This window comes from Ambystoma mexicanum, chromosome 6p (assembly GCF_040938575.1).
Source record: "Ambystoma mexicanum isolate Mex_15411 chromosome 6p, UKY_AmexF1_1, whole genome shotgun sequence".
NCBI classification, from domain to species: Eukaryota; Metazoa; Chordata; class Amphibia; order Caudata; family Ambystomatidae; genus Ambystoma; species Ambystoma mexicanum.
This window is the reverse complement of record NC_090935.1, coordinates 1,462,484,533-1,462,498,911: the sequence shown is the minus strand read 5'-3', so window position 1 is coordinate 1,462,498,911 and position 14,379 is coordinate 1,462,484,533. Positions and strand designations below refer to the sequence as shown.

The following is a 14,379-nucleotide window of genomic DNA, read 5'->3' as shown; positions in this document are numbered from 1 at the left end:
AAAAACAAACGTTCATTTGATTAACAGCTCAAATGGTTGCTAATTTGATATTTGATACATCTACTGTTGGCTCTAAAAAGCTGTGTTTATCGCCTATGTAGATGTTTCCATTTCTAGTTGGTCAAAATTGTATCTGCATATATGTCAAGCATCGCCTTACCTTTGCGAAGAAAAAGGACAATAATGAATCCATTCCTGTTTAAGTATTCATGTTTTAGGCATCTATAATCGGGGTCTGTACTCTATGGGATGATTCACAGCTGGTTCGAAACCGAAAAGGTAGAAGGCATTCCAGTTTCTACAGGCAGTTCGCCACAAGGCTGTGTCGTGGAAGACAGTATGGCTTTCTCATTTTAGATCTTCAGCTCAAAGCATTCGTCTATGCTTGCAGACCTGTTCGCAATTTTGTACAGGTAACAAAAAGGCCTTCCATATTTATGTGGAATTGCTGCTCAGGGCAACCATTGTTTCAATCACAGGAGGGAGTCCACATTGGAGGACCCAAGGAGTCAGACTGCAAAGTTAAACAATTGAGTGATTAGGTGAAACAGGCTGCCCTCCCCAGTCAACTCCTCCATCTTTGTTATTTGATCATGTGTGTACAGCCACTTGTGTGCAATGACATTTAGTAGGGTAGTCAATGTCTTGGTGAAGCCAGCTCCAGTACAATCAATCATCAGGGCTAGAGTGGCCATGTCCTGTTATAGCAGAGGAAGAGAAGGCAATGGATACAGAAAAAGAAATGTGATCCTGGTCCGAAAAAAGGCATTGCCTCATGAAGTTGGCTCAGGGAATCTGAATTCATGGCTTGGGAACTGCTTGGATGCATATTTGGATGCTGCCAATCTGCAAAAATGTTGTACAAGGTATCAGCTTTTAGCAAACACTCCTGTTCTTCAGCGAGTACCCCATGTTAGGGGTCGGCCCTTACATTATCTGTCTCTAGCAAATACAACAAAGTGCCCTGTTTAAGTTAATGGATGATGGGGCTGCAAAAACAGGCACTTCTTTATAGGGTCACTGTCACTTCAATGTGCGCTCTAGGATACTCGAGAGGCGGCCTTCCCGCGGAGCAGTCAGCGTTGGTGCACCGACGTGTCGATTCAAGAAGTGGCAGGTACGCATTCCAATAGGGTGGATGTGGTTTCCCAAAACTGCAGTCCAGATCAATCCAGGCCCAGAGAACTGATTCCCAAGCTCCCTATACAAAACAGTCACACCCGATTCCCATTCCACCAGTGGGAGAGTGGAAGGAGGGGCCAAATCCCTATAAAAAGTCAGTAGGTGGTGGCGATAGGAAGAAGAGCTCCTTCGGCGCTGGCTGGAAAAAGGCAGAGCAGAAGCTGGGGTAGGAGCAGAACCCCAGGAGCCTTGTGATTGTAGGAGGCAGAAGGTTGGAGGCCCTGAAGCATGGAGTAAAGACAGGAGGCTGCAGGAGGTAGGGTAAAGACAGGCCCAAAGAAATGGGGGTGGGAGGGGGGGAAATCAAGAGACCCAGTGGGATGGCAGGAGGAAGAACCAGAAGGCCGGGGAGGAAAAGGTCAAGGAGTTTGGGAAGAGATTGACCCAGGGTGACAGGAGGACGTAGTAGAAGAGTGGAGCGGAGATGGTACTGTACTGTGACAAATCGAGGGAATTGGTCCCTTCTCCAAAGGGGGGGAGCCTTCCCCATTGAGGCTAGGGAGATGAGCCTGCTTCGCAAGACCCTCCCTAGGGGCTTGGGCAAACAAGACCTTATTGGCAGAGACTTCCCCTTAACGTACAAGGATTCCCGTTCCTTTGTGAACATCCTGAGCCATTCCCCATGGTAGTATACATGGGACTGTTTTTTTTTATTTTTTTATTTTCTTCAGGTCAGACACTTGGCTACAGGCAAAAGTAATCAGGCAAAGGTAAAACATGTTGCAAACAGGAAAAGGGTTTTGTCTGTTTAAAGAGACATCCACTCAACAGGTAGGAGTGTGCTGAAAAAGGAGGACATGCCGAGCCAAGGCGAGGAAGAGAGACACATGCAAGCAGGGGAGGCCCCCTGAATGCGTAGCACCCGAGAGGGGGAGTCGAGGGGAGCTGCAGAGTCAGAATGGAGGGCTAGAGACCCATCTTTGCCCGGAGCAAGAGGCGGAAGGGGATACATTTCTTGGTGGTGGCGCGACGACGACGACAGTGGCGGGTAGTACGCCCATCCAACGACACGGACACCCATCAGGCTGAGCATTCAGTGAACAAGCATCTTACGCGCAGTGATCACGGGACGCCACCTAGCGAGCAAGGTCGAAGAGTGGCGAACAGGTAGAAACAGAGACACAGGCAGAACAAGCAAGTGCAGGCCCCAGAGAAGTTCCCCTGTAAGACCAGAGGTAACAGGAAGAACAGGAGGCCGCCGGGGAATCGTTATTCAATAGGAGAAACTCGTCCCAGTGAAATTAATTAAGTATTGAATATAAAATTGATGAAGGTGAACTATAATGTGAGAAACCAGATCACGATTGAATCTGAGAAAGATCATGAATATCTGGCTACCAACACCCGGGCAAGGAGGGAAAGTATTCCCAAGTTTGAGAAACAGAGAATGGGAAACATCAGAAAGAAGACTGATGTAATGTCCAGAGACACCCATAAGAGACAGGATATAAAAAACAAACCCCAGAAAGTAAGGGGGGTGCATTAATTGCCAAGACAGCATACCACTCATAAGAAAGTATGTCACAGAAACCTCAAAGACCTGCAAGCCTGAATCAAAAGGATAAAGCAAAGTGCAAATAGGGGTTCCCGGGGAAACACCCCTAAAGAGAAGTAAATGCCCAAAGACCCAGTGAAAGAATTACAATAACTCAGGGTGGCAAGAGACTATTTAAGAATATCCTATTACCAAGAACTCTCAAGCAGAAGGAGAACCAGTTCCTGAAGAGAATCAGGTGCCATTTCGAGATGCCAGCCCTCCTCTTCCTCCAGTTTGCCTCGACTCGTGCAGGGTGAACTCGACGGAACAGACAGCGGCCCTGCAGCCCTGATGACTTCTTTTTGACTGCACCCTGGATCCAGCTACACTAACTGTTCCAGCTCCCATCCAGCACTGATTATTTCACAAAGTGCCTCCCAGGTCCTTTACATTGTATGAGAGGACAGGTCAAAGAGAGCCCCCCTCCCCTGCAGTCCCGTCCTTGTAATGTCCATGACTCATCAGGGGCCCCTCTGCCACCAGGGCCCAGGTGGTGGGTGGACCACTGGCCGACACATCGACTAGTCATACTGTATTAGGTTAGACCCAGGGAACCATTTTTGAGAACCAGAACGCCATCTTAAGACATGACTCCTTGTGCGCTGCAGCACGGCCCCCACCTTTAGAGAGTTCTCGTCTACCCCGTTGCCTCCGCTCCCTGGCAGATCCGCTGAAAGCCCGTTCCCACGACAAGTCGGACATGAGCTAGTGTTAGAGCAAACACTATCTTTCACCTTCTGCAGTGCATCATTATCCTCAGCGTGACCCGGGCTGGCTTGGAAAATAACTGTAAACCGTCCTCGAAACAAAAGCCTTAACCCCACACCAAGAAACAGCTCTCAATATTTATGCATATATTGTATTCCAATGATATCCCTCGTGCACGACTTCTGTGTTAAAAATCTACAAACCCTGTACGAACCGAAGAATGTGTCAGTGTGCGACCACATGGCCATAGTACTCAAACCCCCTCAGTATGCGCCCACACTCAGGGCCTCTAGTCCCCTACTATGTGCTTCTCTAGGTGTAATGCAAAGTGAGTGATACCAAATGCTTATGCCACGACTACCCTGATGCTGCTAGAGTACAAAGGAACACAAGTGCGACAGTATTGTGAGCTCATGTAAACAAGATACATAGAATGCCATCAAGTGCAAATGTACAGGTTTAATGTGCATTACTGCTGTCAACCGTGTTGGTCTGTTGCTCCTGCGTGCTCCACCAACCCTAATGATACCTCACGTATCGTGTTTGCAGTGTGATGCTAAAAATGCTAGAATTGTAAATACATACCTTGTAGTGACTAATGGAGTTGTAGATATAGTTAACACATTCTGAAATTAATATGTACTGCTGTAAATGCTATAGATGTGTGACCCCTTAGCCATTTTATATTATGCGAATCCCTTCGTTTTACAGTTTGCAGCTCGCTAGAAGACCATCACTGTGGGCATATCCAAGGCCACCTCTCCTCCCTTCCCATTGATGCCTGCCAGAGAAAGCAAAGGCCCGAGCGACACCGCCTCACCTCCCCCAATTCAGCTGGAGCCGTTTCAGGCATTCATGATTTCCCCCGCAGCTCACATGGCTACGAACAGCCATCTGAATTATTTACAGCCAGCAGCAGAATCCGGCCACAACCAGAGGCCAGAGGTGCCCCCTCATAGGTCCCACGACCCATTAGTTCACCCCAGATTAATGGCGCTTGTAAAAGAAGACACCCAATATTGCACCAACATTGTGTAAAAGCATCCATCAGGACTTCTAACGAGACCCAAAGCCTGGACAGCTTACCCCATGCCCTGAGACCCGACCCCGTGGCCTATGATTCCTAGTCAACAGGATAATAGCAACCCTGTACTGATGTATCGCCAAAGTACCCCACCTAATGCGCATTCCTCCTGTGTTACATTAACCTGTAGAATAACCTATTGTAGGATTTACAGGACAACTGACATTGCAGCATTGAATGAATGGGGTGTGCCTGGCCCTTAGGGCAGAAAGCCAAGAAAGACGTCCATCAACGATACTGACCACGCCTGACCGGACAGCGCCTCCCGGATGAGCCCAGCTGACCTGCCCACCCCACGTTGGCACCCGGCGGTGTCCACCAACCACGCAGAGACGCATCACGGCTGCACATATAGTTAGTCGACGCCATCCAATCCCCATGTACATGTGCCCCCTATAGTGTGTAGGTGCCTATGACGCTTTTTGTGAATAAAAACGCCTGTCTTTGCTATTGTCGGACAGAGCGCTCTCGGAGATTGCAGAGTTCTTTGCATGCCCTATTTTGACTTGGATAAAGCTTCCCTTAAGCTCACCCGCACTTGGTCCTAGCCTTATTCCCATTCGTGGGAGAGTCCATTCTTGTCTCTCATTGCGGGGAGGGTCGTGCTATCTGGGGACACTTGCCTTCAACATCCGGCCGAACCTTGGTCCCACCACCGGGGGGCACTCGCCTGCTCCCAACGGGCTTCCCGCCCACACCTCAAACGCCTCTACAACCACTGCCCCCAATGGCGTCCCCTGCTTCTCTTGCCAGCCCTGCGATGTAACTTGTTTTGTTCATCCGCCCCTACTCACAGCACATACAGCGAGTTCCCTGACTTCCTTGGCCCCAGAAGAAGGCTTCCATCTAGGTTTGCCGAAACGTCAGCAGCATGCAGACCCAGAATCTTCATGGGGTGCATCTAATGCTGCACTCATACTTCTAACATCCCACCCAGATGTAGACCAAATAGGAGGTCAGACTTTAGCCAGGCATAGGAGACCTACAATCAACGTCTCCTTCAATCTACACTTCCATCCTGTGTCTTTTGTACCTAACCACAAGGCACATTCCACTTACTAGAAAGCTATCTGTTAACTGTACAAGTGGTTGGTTTACACCTTAGGACATCTGTAAACATGTTGCATTGTTTTTCAACATAACAATGTGCCTATTCACCACAATGGTCATCATGTATTGTCATGTATATATACATATTTAAAGATTTTGCAAAAAGAAAAAGCACCAGCTTATTAATAATAAAAAGCTGATATTTCTGCATGAGTAAGAGATATGTGTTTATCGGTAGCAAAAGCGTTGTTTCTAACAATGGTTGCCCCAGCTGTACGGGCACCCACAATGGTCTAAAAACCATTCTGCACTTCAATTATACGTAATTCTTTTGACTCAGAGGGTAGGACAACCCCTAGTTGTAGAGAATCAGAAGGGAAGCATTGTCCCGACCTTAGTTTGTTAGTTTGTTAGAATAGTGGGTGGGTCAGTTAGACTTAGTTTCGGGACAGCAGACTTCTTCATTTGGAAATTTCCTGACGAAAGACGAGCACCTAGTTATTTACTTAGGCAGGGAACACCCACATAGAAACAGGGAAAGATGAGCCTTTTTCTTATTTAATAAAACACTAATTACAAATGCCATCACTGTGTCCATGTCCTTCCTTCTCACCACAGTAACCAAAGGGGTAAAGAAGAGGCACACTGGGGGACTGGAGAATGTGAATTGTTCAAGGTAGGTGTCCAAAGTGGTGAAGGAGGTGAAGGTGAAGGAGAAGTAGAAATCCTGAATTGTTCTAGGAGAGGTGCCTAAAGGGGTGAATGTGGTGCCCAAAAGGGTGAAAGCGACAGCTGGTGTGAGAAGATCGAGATGAGATGGGTAAGAACAGGAAATGGATGAAAGTGAAACAGAGGGGCTAGAGGAAGTGCTGAACAAGTTGGAGTGGCGACTTCTGGGAAAGAAGGGTTGCCAGAAAGAAGCGAGGGGGATACCTTATATATCTTCCAGGAAGGAGGCGAAGGCTAGTGATGGACTAAAGGAGGAGGTACTACAGAGAGTTGCATAGGGGAACTTTGGTGAGGCAAAAGATGTAGATGCAAAGCCAAAAAGTGCAACCTCTAGAAAGAGAACAAAAGAAAGCTTTGTGGGAGTGAAACTTAACACAAGACTCCAGGGTAGAAAGATTGGGGCAGGTGGCTGGGGTGACTGGTGAGAACCCTGTCCCAGTGTTAAGGAAGCCTTCTGTCGTCCTCTAGCTCCAATCCATCCAAGAAGGCCCACCTCTCACTATCCCATCGATAGAATCCAACCACAGGCTCTATGTACAGCACTAGGGACCAGTGGGAAAAGACTCTTGAGAACTGTGGAAAACAGGGTACAGAAACCCTTAAAAAAAAACAGACTTTGCAGAAGAGGAGAGACCCACAAGAAAGGTGGAAACTAGGGTGCAGTAAACCCTTCAACCCCAGGGCTGAACTCGCAAGCATTGTTTGGATTTAGCAGGGACTTCCAGTCCTGAACTTATGGATCACTGTCAGAACTTGTTAAGAGCGTCTCTTGTTAAATACAAACTTAAGATACATTTTCCCACAGCACTGCCCCACCAACGAGAAGATCCATTCGGACAACTTCTCAGGCACAATTTGTTATTTTGACCAAACCTATGCACATTTGCTAATAAAACTGTTACTTTGATTATCTTGTGTAAAGACTGGAGGGAGGGTTTCTGTACTGCTGCTCTCTATATATGGCAGAGTAGAGGCACAGAGCACCCCAGCCAAGATTCACTATTTGGTAAACGTGGACGAGCAATCAAGGCTTAAGCTCTCAGGAGGTGATGCAGGCTGGTTCTTCAATACAGTTGTGTCCCCCAGCACCTACAAAGGAATGTCCACAAACTAGGTTTGTGAAAACACAGTTCTTTATATAAATAAGGTTTTGATTATGTACACATACAATAACACGTTGTGTTCAGGCAATTCTATAATGATAAATATATACAGTCTATGTGGTACTATTACTTCTTAGATTCCATTAAAATGCATCAACTGTAGACAGTTTTAAATGACATACAAATCAATTAATGTGGACCACCAGTAGACTTGGGAAGGAAAACAAGTTGGTTACACAATTAGCAGAATACTGTGCCCCTACCAATAGGCACAGTTCTGTGCGAGCATCCCCCCCCACACCTGTGCAACCTGTAAATAAGATAATAAACAAGCCCAGTCCATATATCGTAGTCTTATCTTCTTCTATGAAGGTTCTACTACCCCAATGTACCTAGTTTGGCAGATTCTGACGACTGGTCGTCAACGGATCCCTCGAGTGAACTTGCTTGAAGGTAGGAGCCACAGATCGGCGAGATTCCTCGTCGGAAGGGTGAACAATGGTGTCAAGGCAGCAGCTTCGGTCCCGTCGGTGCTCGTCGATAATTGGCCGTGGACATCCTGCAAAGGTAAGCAGTGCGGTGCACCTAGACAACGATAAGTTTGTTACCGCGAAGAGTCAATGAAGAACTTTGGCCCAGCAGGGGCATCGGGTTGTCGTCAGCGACTGGGACTCGACCACAGCTAGTTTTCAGATCTCCGTCGTCATCTTTCTGGACTTTGGGTGGCGGGAAACCCACCGGCAGATTCTCCTCGGTTCGTCAGCGACCTTCACTTTCTCCAACGGGACAAAGCGGTCGACCGCGATGAGCAAGGGAGTCCTTGATTCAAATGTCTTAGTCAATTTCCCCATTCGCCCCCTTACACTTCTCCCTCTTGCCCTTCTGGAACGTTTCCCGATTGCTATAAAACAGCAACCACCATTCCCATTCTAAAGAAACCGCCAGCTGACCAAGCAACCACTAACTCTACAGACATGCCTCTCCCCCTGCGCTCTAACCAAAATCCTCACGTGAGTAGTTTTCAACCAAATTACTAGTTATCTTGAAGACCACTCTTTGCGATCTACAAAAAGACAGCGTATATCAAACTTGAACATCTACAGATATTGAAAAGATAGTATTTCAATTTTGTATGCATTAAATAATCTGCAATGTGCACCAAAAACAGAATATTAATCCGTATTTTGGTCACCATTAGTAGTAGTAAATAAATGTATTAAGTGCAAAAACATCACCGGCAAGCCAGTCAGTATTAAAGAGCTAAAAACAAAGACAAAAACCAAAATAGATCTATGGCATAACCTTATTAACAGCATAAAACACATCACAACAGTGCTAAAGCATAATACAGGGCTGTAACACTGCAATCTGGGCCGAGTTCTACATTCAAACTTCAGCGAACGTCAGTGGCAAGGAAATACTGTTTAATCCAAGATTTAAAAGTCAGAAATGAGCATACGGTTTTTAACATATACTGGTAGTTTGTTCCATAGTTTGCATCCAAGGGAGCCCAACATCCAACCTCCAAACAAGCTCGGTTTTGCCTCCTCACCGCTGCTTCATACTGGATCCAAGTGTGCAAGCAGGAACAGAAAACTGAGGAAGTAGATCTCGGTGCTAGTCCATTGACAATGTTCCTTATTAGGGTAGGGGCCCGTAATTGAATTTGTTTCTCAATCGGTAGCCAGTTCAGCGACCTACGTGCACAAGAGATGATACAACTTTTTCAGATTCAAAATCACCTGAACTGTGCAGTTTTGCATAGCCTCAAGCAGAGGTTTCTTGGATAAGCAAAGATCGACCAATAGGCAGTATTGTACTCTAGATAACAGTACTCCTTGAGCTAATACTTTAAGATGTTCCTGCATAAGCAAGCCATTAAACCTGCTAATAGAGTAGAAATGGAAATGTGCACTTTTGGCTACTGCGTCTACTTGTTTAGAGAAGGACAACTTGCTATCAAATAGAATAACCAAATTCCTAGCATACTCCAAGAGGGTACGTTTTGCTCCCAGGCAGGCCAGTCGGACAGCCAAAGACATGGTAAAGGAGACTGGGCCAAGAGGCTTAATATTAGTTCTGCATCCAGAGTTGAATTCAAGCCAAACATTCTCCATCACTCTGCCGTAGAGGTCGACCAGATTTCAGGTGTCAGCTGGCCCACAAGAGCACATGTATACATTAAAAAGAAGACTGGACAAGGCAGAGCCTTGCAGGACTCCGCAAGATTATGGAGAGCTTAACAAGATAAACTTCCTACTTGTACCCTCTGCAGCCGACTCTTAAAATCTCAATTCAACCAGGTCAGTGCTGATCCAGTTATGCATGGAGGATTGTAGGCGTTTCAGTAGGACACTGCTCGGTGTCAAAAGCTCTGGCAAAATCTAAGAGGTTAAGTGCTGCTGGTTAACGATTGTCCTTAAAGCGAAGCACTTTTTCCCCACTTAAACATAACCATGGTTTCAGTGTTATGTGAAGGGTGAAAGCCCAAATGGGGATCTGCAAGAAGAGGATTATTTACTAAAGATCTTTAAAGTTGATAAGTAGCTTCAGATTCCATAATTTTGCTTATAAAGGGCACATTTGAAATAGCTTCTAATAATCCAGCCAATTTTTGTTCTAAGTGAGCCTTTTTCAAGTGATGCTAATTTCAGCAGAACAGGGAATACGCCTCTCTGAAAAGAGGCAGTGGTGACGATTGCAATATCAGCCAATAATAAAATTTGCTCTTTAAGAAATCGTGAAGGTGGCAGGTCCAAGGAAGACCCAGAAGCTTCCATGCTCAATACCCTCTTTATTAGGTCTGCGCTAGACAGCAGTTTAAAACATGTAAAATTCACATGGCCCTGAGATCGAAGATCTGGGATGTGGGGGGCCTACAGTGCAATATTGGCTCAGCCTTGATGACCACAGTGATTTAGAATTTTCATTATTAAATATGTTGATAACTCGTCGCATAATGCTCGAGTGGGGACTACGTTATTCGAATCTTCATGTGATGTGACAAGCTCCTGATATGATCGATTTTAAACAACTCTGCACTTTCAGATAATGCCACCAATATATGAGAAATCGTTTCATAGCTAGCAATATAGCTTTTGTATACACTGCTTGGTGCTGGTTGCAAGCAATCTGGTCTTCAGGGGCTAAAACAGACCAACACCTCTCCAGTTGTCAACCAGTCCTTTTAAGCAACCCAAGCTCAGATGTAAACCAATGATTGATGTTGCAAAAGGTTTGACCTTCCAATACTTTAACGTTAGTGGGGCCAGAGTGAAGACACCATATCATCTCATTAAAATAAGTAAATAGTATATGTGGTGGTAATGATACAAATCACACCCAGGGTAAGAAATAGTATACATCAAAAAAGTCCAAATATTCTAAAGAAATCATTTACAATGATTAGGATTTAATCCGACATTAAGACATCGTTTTCTTAAAGACCTCGCAGCAGCAGATGGTTTCCTATTAGTGGTAAGCCCGGAGTGAAACCTTGTCCCTCATTGGTTTATAAAAATATATTTTTGACAATGGTCTAAAATTGGACAGATCCGGATGCATGTTTTATTTTTTAATCTTTAAGTGAAGTTGCTACATCATGCTTCAAACAGTTAGGGAAAATTCCAAGCTCAAAGTGGTTTATTGAAGTCTGAATGGTTCAAGAGTTGGGCATCTGTTTAAATACCTTAAGGGGGAAATGGGCAGCAATTTAACAAGCAGGAAAAGCGCCTGCTCTGTGACAAAAAGATCAGGCCTATGTCTTAGCAGCAGATTCATCTAGGAGGAGGTTAGTAACACGAGGCAAATTTTATGAACCTTGCCTTCTTTGTTCTCCTTTTCTCAGTCAAGTGAGCATGCATGGCCTGAATTTTGTTTACACAGTAACCTACAAGATTATCACATAAATCCTAAATGTAAACATTTTATAAAGTTTATTTTTGAGTTATGGAGGCTTTTGTGATGCAGTCAGAAATGTGTTTAGTTAAATTGATTCAACAGTTTTAAATGAATTATGCAAATTAATTTAAGCTGTGGCAAATCATTATTTTCACTACTTCCATGGCATACCTCTTAATTGTCACAGCTCTGTGGTAAACCAATTAAAATACTTCGAAAGGAGCTCAGGATGAAATGAGCGAGGTTCACGTCGGTTTGTTTTTTGCCAAATCCACTAGAGTGGGCAATGTGCTGGACTCCTTACCCATAATAATAATAGAAATCAAACGTTTTTAACTCTATTATTTCCCCTATACAGGGGAAGTAAAAATTATACTATTTTTATGTGTATTTTGTTTTCCAAACATCATTGAGTTTGCCTGAGAGGGAAATCTGAAGTAAATTAAAAATGGCAAAGCTGGATGGATGATCAGCTAGGTAAGTGACAGTCTCAGAAGGTATAATTGAGTTGAGACTAGACAAGCTTTTCCTGCAAAGGTACTCGTCCCTCCCCCATGTCTCCAGTCCATCCCAACCACAATACTCGATCCCCATGTTCAGCTGTAAATATGTACAGTAGTATATATTGTTATGCGCATCCATGTCAGTTACATTTGTACAGTAGTATGGGATACATTACTCACCGTAATCGTATTTCTGATGCTTGTATCTGCTTAGATTCACATGCTGTGCATAGGCCGACATCTAGTGGAAGCTGCGGAGTATTACAGTTTGTTTTTCGAAACTCGAAAATGGGCGTCGACACAGGCGTGCCAGTAATACTATCCCTAGTGTGACGTCCACTGTACCCAAGATCCCTCACGCGTCTGGGATCCTCAGATTGTATTTTTTCTGACATGAGGAAGCATGAGGAGTAGCGCGAGTACAGATAATCCAAGCAGATAGACATAAAGGTAAGACTACAAGCAATCATGCGCCTTCTCTCGGAGGGGAGGAAGGGTGGGTCGCATGTGAATCTAAGCAGATACAAGCATCAGAAATACGATTACGGTGAGTAATGTATCCCTTCTGAGGCTTGTGGAATCTGCTTAGATCACATGCTGTGCATAGATTAGCGAGCAGTACCCGAAGAAGGAGGTGGGATGTGAGAAGGGTCATGAGCAAACAGGTGTCTTAGAACCGCTTGTCCCACTTGTGTATCTGTCTTGGAATGAGTGTCAATGCAGTAATGCTGAGTAAAAGTGTGAATAGAGCTCCAAGTAGCTGCTTTGCAAATGGTGTCGAGGGGCACATTTGCAATGAAAGCCAGAGTGGCACCAATGCCTCTAGTAGAATGGGCCCTTGGCGTAAAAGGCAGAGTTTTTCCAGAAAGAGAGTAACACAGCTGTATACAGTTGATAATCCACTTCGAGATCGCGCCTTTAGAGACGCGATCCCCCTCTCTGCCTGTAGCTACGGAGACAAACAGTTGATCTGTCTTTCTTAGCGGTCTGGTCTTATTTACATAGTAGAGGACCGCCCTACGCACATCAAGGGTGTGTAGTTTCACCTCAGCCGAGCTTTGCGGGTTCTGGAAGAAAGCCGGAAGCTCTATGGACTGGTTTACATGGAATTTAGATATAAATTTAGGTGAGAACCTAGGGTGTGTGCGTAAAACCAGTTTGTCTTTGTGGATAATAAAGAAAGGATCCTACACTGACAGAGCCTGAATTTCACTGACCCTTCTTATGGAGGTAATGGCTACTAAGAAGGCCGTTTTATAAGTCAGGTGTTTGAGACTACTTTTATGCATGGGTTCGAAAGGGGGGCCCATGAGCTTAGCTAGCACCACATTGAGGTCCCATCCTGGCGGTGGGTTCGAAATAGGAGGGTGAAGTCTCTTTACTCCTTCCATGAAGGCTTTAACTACTGGTACTTTCCACCACGATACTTTGTTATGGGATGTGGTGTAAGCCGAGAGGGCTGCCAGGTGTACTTTCAGAGAGTTAAAAACCAAACCTGCGTCCAGCAGGTGGAGCATGTATGTTACCACGTTGGAAGGAGTGCAATCAACTGGGTTGATTTGTTTATTCTGGCACCAAATAACGAATCTCTTCCACTTGTCAAAGTAACAGTGCCTTGTGTTTGGTTTCCTGGATTCTTTTAGGATGTCCATACACCTCTGTGGTAAATTGAGATGCCCAAACTCTATGACCTCAGGAGCCATGCTGCCAGGTTCATTGAGTTGGGTTCCTGGTGCACTGTTAGACCTTGTTGCTGGGACAGTAGGTTGTACCAGGCTGGGAGTTTGATGGGCTCGCACAGCGCCATCCTGCGTAGGTGTGGAAACCATGGTTGTCTCGCCCACATGGGAGCAACTAGGATGAGCGTCATCGATTCCTTGTTCATCTTGTACACCACCTTCCTGATGAGAGGAGTTGGTGGAAAAGCGTACGCAAACATCCCTGACCAGTTCATCCACAGGGCGTTCCCTTGGGAGTCTGGCTGGGGGAACCTGGATGCAAATCCTGGGCATTGTTTGTTTTCGCTTGTGGCGAATAGGTCTATAGTGGGGAAACCCCACTGAGAGAAGAGATCTTCTACGATCTCTCTGTGAAGGACCCATTCGTGTTCTTCTGGGAGGGAGTCTCTGCTTAGGGCATCTGCTAGGGAATTGAGCTCCCCTGGAACATGTTGTGCTGATAGGAAGATGTTCCGTCTGAGTGCCCATATCCAGATTTTCTGGGCAAGCTTGGACAGATTTGGCGAACGAGTCCCTCCTTGTTTGTTTAGATAGAACATGGCTGTCGTGCTGTCCGTCCGGATCTGCACCGACAAGTTTAGTAGATGGGGCTCGAACGCCCGAAGCGCTCGGAATACTGCCAGAAGCTCTAGCAGGTTGATGTGGTTCTTGGCTACCGAGTGAGACCAGAGACCCTGAGCTGTGTGGTGGAGATGGTGAGCTCCCCACCCAGTCAGGCAAGCATCTGTAGTTACCACTGCTTGTACTTCGGGATCGTAAAAGGGTTTTCCCCTTGCGAGATTCTCTTTTGTCCACCAGTGTAAGCTCTGTACGAGTGTTGGCGAAACGACCACTAGATCGTCCC

General features: G+C 45.7%; 1 protein-coding gene across 3 annotated transcripts in view; it reads right to left on the bottom strand.

Moving 5' to 3' along the window:
• The window catches only part of ERI1 (exoribonuclease 1), a 190,772-nt gene that overhangs the window by 33,734 nt on the left and 142,659 nt on the right, over positions 1 to 14,379 (bottom strand). The gene's annotated exons all lie outside the window — the stretch shown is intronic.